General features: G+C 39.2%; 1 pseudogene; it reads right to left on the reverse strand.

Moving 5' to 3' along the window:
• Positions 1 to 4,986: 4,986 nt before the first annotated feature.
• On the reverse strand, positions 4,987 to 5,083 carry LOC132538884 (U6atac minor spliceosomal RNA; annotated as a pseudogene).
• Positions 5,084 to 7,661: the final 2,578 nt, after the last annotated feature.

Here is a 7,661-nt window from a genome sequence, read left to right on the forward strand (position 1 = left end):
ACTCAATAATTGGAGATACAATGTCCAACTATGGGAAAGATGTATTGAGGATTAGATTTCTGTAACTGAAATTTTACACAAGAGTTTAAAAGTCACCATAATACAGTGAACAGAGGCAAAGAAAGAAATGCAGTCAGTCTGTCTGCATAATTATATTTAAACTTGGGTTTTTGTCCTAAAGATTTCGAAATTGAGAGGGTAAGGGGAGATACAGAGGGTGAGAGAGAAAGACACTTGCAGCACTGCTTCACTACTGTGAAGCTTTCTACCCTGCAGGTAGGGACTGGGGCTTAAGCTCTCATCTTCTGCACTGTAACATATGTGAACTACTAGGTGTTTCACCACCCAAACCCCTAGATTCCAATCTTTTAAAAGTATTTTAATACTCAAAGTTTTTTTTATTGTTATATGAAAACTGGGAAATGTTATGCATGTACAAACTATTATATTTTGTGGTCGACTGTAAATCATTAATCCTCCAATAAAGAAATTAAAAAAATAAAATTTTCATTAAAAAAATATCTTTATTTTAGGCAGAGTGTGAGAAACAGAGATAGAAAAGAAGAGAGACAGGGAGAAAGAGAGACACCTGCACTCCACTGCTCCTGAAGCTTGGCCTCAGCAACTGGGAACCAATGGCTTGAACTTGGGTCTCTCTGCATGGAATGTGTGTGCTCTACCAGGTATGCCACCACCTATCCTAAAATTTTCATACTCCAGTTTACAATTTGATTGGCTAATACAGCTTTAGTGTTCTCTCAATCATCTAAAATAATAATTAACATTTACAGTGTATACTAATAGCATTTGTAAATTTATCTAGACTTTCTCCTTATCAGACTACTACGTACCATTAAACACAGTGTCTGATTAGGGTTTTGATGTGAGAAAGTTCTTCATACTTTAGTTTCTCAGAGATTTAGATTTAGTTAGCCCTGGGAATTCAGGCTGATTTTTTTTTTCTTCCATTCTTCCTTTATTTTGGGGAGTGGGAGGGGGGAGATAATGGTTTATAGGACTAGTTGTTGATACTTGGCAGTTTCTTATCTCCCCATGATAGGTGTCAGCACACTGCTCCCAGCATCAACCCAGTTCTCTCTTTACCTCTGTGTCCTGAGTACCTGATGCCCTCGCCCCTCCACCGCCTCCTGACCCTCTTCCTACCCCTTCAAGTCCATTGCTGCAATATACCCAAGGCAGCCGGGTTTCATCCTGTTTCGCTTTTCTTGTCTTCCAAGCCGTGATCCATCTAACAGGGATGTGCTTCCCAGTAGGGGTCAGTGTTGTGTTGGTAATTACTGTACCATAAAGGCAAAACCAGAAAATCTAAAAGTCCAGTATTTCTTATATACTTAGTAAGATAGTAATTGTAGAAAGAAGAAAATTTAAAATAAACCATCTTTAGTGTAACAAACACAATATCAGTGGGTAATATTTTGCCACTATTGCCAAATTTCCTTAGCCCCAGAAGGCTTTGCTATTTACAAAATACCATTCAGATGAGGACTATAAATGATTAAAAAAAAAAAAAAAGAATAGTTTGTAGGGAGAAGGAAATAAAACAAAACCAAAAGGTATGATAATTTTTGTCGAATTTACTCCCTTTCATTGAACACAACACGGGGACAACTATATCAGTTCTTCTTAAAATAAGGCTTATTTGATCCCTCAGCTTAGATGAATCTCGTTCTTTCGGCCAAGCATCTTATATAAATGCAGAGAAGCATATCTGAGATTGAATACGAGTTCGCAAATGACTTTGTTACCTCTGATTTGATGAGTGGTTATTGGAGATGGTCTGAGAGCAGTGGAAGGAACAGTGTGTTAGTAATGGCAATGATTTCCTGGCCTTCTTTGAAGGGACTTTAATTTTCTAAACCATCAATAAATAGAATTAACTGAACTGTATACTTATGCAAGCATCTTCTCAAGGCAAGACACTTAACTCCCTTCTTACCAACTAAATTACCTAAAGGTCCTTCCTGCTAGACTCTGTAGCACAAATATTGACTAAAAAGAAGAATCTTTTGACTTTAGATTATAAGACTACCCTGTAAGCAGATGGGTAAGTGGCCCTGAACAAATATCAACTTTCTGGGCAGTTTCCTGTTGTAATGTCCAGTGATAGCTTTTTTAAAAATTCATTTTCCCTACTTGCCCTCTAAATTTGCCTGGTGGTTATTTTCCTATCTCTCATTTACTAAGAAAGAGAAAAGAGCGGATCAGAGTAAGTTGAAAGTCAGTGTTAGTGCATCATTAAGTGCTTTTAAATTTTTTTTCTGAAAAGAAATTTTATCCTCTTCCTGGCACTTACCGTATAATGTGCTTCACTTGCTGTTTGCCTTAGTATGCCGCTTGGCTTGATCAAGCTAAAAGTTCTTCCCTCATTAGTGTCAGTACCTGTATTCTAGGTCCATAACCTATTGAAGTTGTTGATAAAATACTCAAGATTTAATATTTTTTTTCAGAATTTATCGATGACTTTATTTCAGGAATGTGTACTGTGACATTCTAACATGAAGATAAAGGGTTTTTTTAAAAAATATATTTATTTATTTATTCCCTTTTGCTGCCCTTGTTGTTTTATTGTTGTAGTTATTATGGTTGTCTGTCTTCGTTGTTGGATAGGACAGAGAGAAATGGAGAGAGAAGGGGAAGACAGAGATGAGAGTAGAAAGAGAGACACCTGCAGACCTGCTTCACCGCGACTCCCCTGCAGGTGGGGAACCAGGGGATTGAACCAGGATCCTTATGCCGGTCCTTGCACTTTGTGCCACGTGCGCTTAACCCATTGCACTACTGCCCAACTCCCCTGATAAAGTTTTTTTTTAATTTTTACTTATTGACGAGAAATATTGACAAGACCATAGGATAAGAGGGGTATAATTCCACACAGTTCCCACCACCAAAACTCTGTATCCAGTCCCCTCCCTTGATAGCTTCCCTATAGTTTATCCCTCTGAGAGTATGGATCCAGGATCATTATGGGGTGCAGAATGGGGAAGGTCTGGCTTCTGTAATTGCTTCCCCACTCCCAGCCTGTCTCTCTCTTTCCCTGGTGGGGTAGGGATCTGGGGAGGTGGGGCTCCAGGACACATTGGTGGGGTCTCATCTCCCCATCGAAATCAGGTTGGCATCATGATAGCGTCTGGAACCTGGTGGCTGAAAATGAGTTAACATATAAGGCAGAACAAATTGTTGACTAGTCATGAACCTAAAGACAAGAATATTTCAGATGAAGATTTGAGAGGGTCTCTGTTTTGGAAAAAGCTAGGAGGTCGATTTTAGGTATATTCCAAGGGGCCCATGACCCTACTAGTTTTGGCCTGAGCTTGACATCTAACATGCAGGTGACCTAAGTTATTGTCTGGGGAGATGGTGTCATAGTTGGAAAAGGCACTAGAAAGCTGGATCAGGGAAGAGAATAGCTCCCAAGTATGGGAAAAGTATATAAATATTATTAACTGTAAACTCCATCGATTTGATCTGGGGCCCATATTCAACACAGGAGCCTATGTAACCCCTGCATCCCTGTAGGTCTGAGCTCACATTCTGTAGTCACAGCTTGGAACATTCCAGGCTGCACTAATTTCAGGACCCATCATCCTCAGGTGATAGGCAGAGTATATTATCTAGCCTCCTTTTGGAGAATGGAACACTCCCTACCCTTATTGATCCACACTGAGGGCAAGGTCCTATAGGGGCCCACAAAGGGGTCCATTACATTGTTGCTGATGGAGATGACCAGTGACAGTGTTGAGAGGGATCCACTAGAGGTCTAGGCCCATCATGTCTGTGTGGGAATCCCAGAATTCCCTGACCAGGAACCCAGGGGATGGGGAGGCCTGGTAGTGACTAAAGAGTCATCAAGTCTGCCAGTCTCTTGCCCTTATCCAGCTTTTGTAGTCCTTTCTTTGTTTGTCAAGGTTAGCTTTGGAGTGATTGAGGGACGATACGAGGTAGGTGAGGAGCATATCTAGGTCTAAGTAGAAACTCTCATTAGGTACTTCATGGTGTCTTTTTAGGTCTTTCTGCTTGCTTGCTACATTTATTGACTCACTGCAAACTATTGCTCACTTTTGCTTTAGGGTATGTGTTTTCCCCAAACTTATGGATACATGTACATATTCCCTATCTTATGGGCCCTGGTCTATAACTAGATTTTGAGGTTTGTTAAGAAGTGGACCACCTGAAATGGAATTAAGGAATCCTATGAGCTAGCAAAGGTCTCACCAGAGTAATGAAGCTGAAGAGTTGACATTCCAAGCGTATGTCTCTGGATACAGTACGAAGTGAAACATGCTGAGGTGGTACTGGTTGTATTGATTGGGTTGAGATCAGCAGGTGCATTATCAGTTGGTAAAGATTTTTTTTTACAGTCTTTGCGCTGATTTAAATTGTGGTCCAAGAGGTGGTGCAGTGGCTAAAGCATTGGACTCTCAAGCATGAGGTCCTGAGTTCAATCCCTGGCAGTACATGTACCAGAGTGATGTCTGGTTTTGTTCTCTATCTCCTATCTTCTCCATGAATAAATACATAAAATCTTTAAATTCCTAGAGTAAGTTTTCAATTTTCTTGTGTATGATATGTTTTTTTTTTTTGAGTTGACTTTTAACTTACATTCTTATTGACTAGAACAAAATAATATTTTTCACTCCTAGTGAACTTTGTGCAGTGATTTTTCACATATATTTTCTGACTTAATCCTTTCAAATCCCAATGGATGGAAGATTTAGACAGCATTCAGAAAGGTACCCTGTCACAAAGGCCAGACTTCAACTCTGGTCTTCTCTCTGATGATTTGGTAACTCCCACTTCTTAATGGAATCCTGTTGCTATCAGGTGACGTGTGTGGGTTTCATCCAAGCAAATCTCTGAAAGAGGGGCTTTGTTTTTAATTCCCTGGATCCTCTGTCTATTCACTTTCTTTCCTGTTAGGTTTCTTTTCTCTTCACAGCCCACCTCCTCAGCTGTCTTCCTCTGTTGATGGAGTATTGATTTTGCCATAACTGTATGTGAGTTGTAGGCTGAAACATCTTCCATACTTGTCAAGGGGCATCTAGCCTCTCCTTTCATATAACACTGGAGCATTGGTTTAATAGTATAGCTCCTTAATAATGGTCTCAGCTCCTTAATACACTAGCCTGTTGAATGAAGGAAGAGTAAAGGATGAAAAGTCAATGTAACTTGGAAAGAACCTCAACCTAGTGAGGGGAACAAACATTTATATGGAACTATAATAAAAGACGCTGGTACCACAGAACCCTGTGGAGCACTGAGAACACAGGAGGAGAGAAATGTAGTTGGTTGGTGGACTGTGGAGGTGTCACTGAGGAGCTAATATTTAAAATGAGCTCTGAAGGACATGCCCACCAGCATGGAAGTCAGGGAAAAAGGCATTTCCTCTGGAGGACCACCGTGCAGTAAGGCTCAAGAGATAGTTAGAAATGATTTGCCATACCGTATTTTTCAGATACCATTTAGCAGTGAGTTTATTGTTAGTTGGCTTTATCTTAAATGATTTTTTCCTCGTATTTTAAAATTTGTTTATTATTACTGTTATTATTATTTTCAATATTGGGGAATAAACTCAGGATCTTGTTCATGTAATAGGCTACCACTGAGTGGTCTCCTGGGCTGTCTTTTTCATTTTGTATTATAGAGACCACTCACAGTGAGGGCCAGGTGGTGGTACACCTGGTTAAGCACACACATTGCCATGTGCAAGGGTCCAGATGTGAGCCCTTACTCACTACATGCAGAGGGGAAGCTTCATAAGGGGTGAATCAAGTACTGTAGATGTCTCTTTGTCTCTCTCCCTCTTATTTCCCCTTTCCCTCTTAATTTCTCTCTGTCCTATCCAATAAAGGGAAAAAAAGAAAAAAAGAAAAGAAGAAGAAGGAAAAAAAAAAAAAAGCTGCCATGAGCAGTGCAGTCCCGGCACTAAACCCCAGTGGTAACCTTCATGGCAGAGTAAACAAACAAACAATAACAACAACAAAGCCCATGGCACTGCTCCATCATCCAGAGCTCCCTGGTGCTGTCCATGTTGCTCCCAGGTGGTGCTAGGGCTCAATCCCAGGGCCTAGTGCATGGTAGGGCATACATTGTACCGTTTTGCTATCTTCCAAATCCTCAGATTTTCTGAGAAAAATAAAAATAAAAAGGAGTAGCAGAGTAGACAGGAATTCTTTTAAGTAATTCCCACCCCCCATATTTCAAATGATATCACCAAAGTGACTTCTTCCGTTTATTCCATACCAATAACCCCAGATCTATGTGGTTTTTGGAATTAACTTTTGTATCTGTTTGGAATTGCTACTGCATGATGATTACTAAGGTTTCACAGGGTGTGCCTGTGTTTCTGCCAGTGCCTTTAAAAAGGTTGCAGAAAATTGCTGGTATTGATGAATCTTCCTTGTGCTTTATTTAGAAGAGTGATTCTTTTATTTTTCTCATTTTTATTTTTTTCATCAGCAGCGTGATAGTTCATGCCTCTGGGTCTATACGTTCCATTTCATAATATTTAATGAAAGTTAGAACTGGCTCTCCAAATGCATTGCCTTAATCTTGTTGCCTGCAGTGAGATGCTTTTAATATTTCTCCACATGTGAACTCAGTGTTTTCCTCTAGCTTTTCTTTCACTTCCATGTGGTTAATCCCCTTCTACTGCAGGGCGTCTGGATATTTATAGATTTCTCCCTTTCACTCCATCTTCAATAATTTGCTTCTTACATTCAGAGAACACATCCATCACAGTAAATAGTCTTTTCCCTATTTATATTGACTTGCATTTATATAAGCCAGACTCCCTTTTTATATCATTATTCACGTTCATTGTAATTTTCAGTAGAATGGGAAGCTGGCTATTAGAGCTGGCACAGAGAATCAAAGTTGTCAAATTAGACCAACTGACTCATGTCATGACTGTTTTCACATTTCATCATTAAGTCAAAACCTAGGTTATATGAATCTTCTTGTCTTAATTGATTCAATAGAAAATGAGAATATTAAATATGCATTTCTATAATATCCCTCATTTCACTGAAATGTTCTTGACTTGATAACATTTACAAACCAAATGATGCAAAATCCTGCCATTACCAATATTGTATGTTTGCATAATCAAAAGCCTAATTTCATAAACTTTTATAGTCTTTAATAGGAGACTGAGTTATAAATAGTTAGCACAAATATACTTAGATTCTAAAGCTCTCTGGGAGCTCAATTTATTTTAAGTCTCAAATTAAGCAGCCTTAAAAGTCTTATTTTTGTGTTTCATTTATATTCTTTTAACATGTGGTGACTTTTTTCCCCCTTCTATCATTATGTTTGCCCTCAGTTTGCAGATGGTTGGAAAGGATAATATAATTGGTAAGGCTTATGTCCTTAAAAAAAATAAAATATTTACCTATTAAATTAGAGAGACAGAGAGGTCAGAATACCACTTCAGCCTAGGTGATGCTGGAAATGGAACCAGTGGGCTCACGCATGCGAAGTCTTCTGCTTTTACTACTGAACTACCTCTTTAACCAACAATTCTGTTCTTTTTTTCACCACAGCAGTGGCTGGCACTCAGTACAAGTACCATGAATCTACAGCTCTTGGCAGCGTTTCTTTCTCTCTTTCTTCCTTTATTTCTCTTTCTCTCTCTCTCCCTC

This window comes from Erinaceus europaeus, chromosome 5 (assembly GCF_950295315.1).
Source record: "Erinaceus europaeus chromosome 5, mEriEur2.1, whole genome shotgun sequence".
Lineage (NCBI taxonomy): Eukaryota > Metazoa > Chordata > Mammalia > Eulipotyphla > Erinaceidae > Erinaceus > Erinaceus europaeus.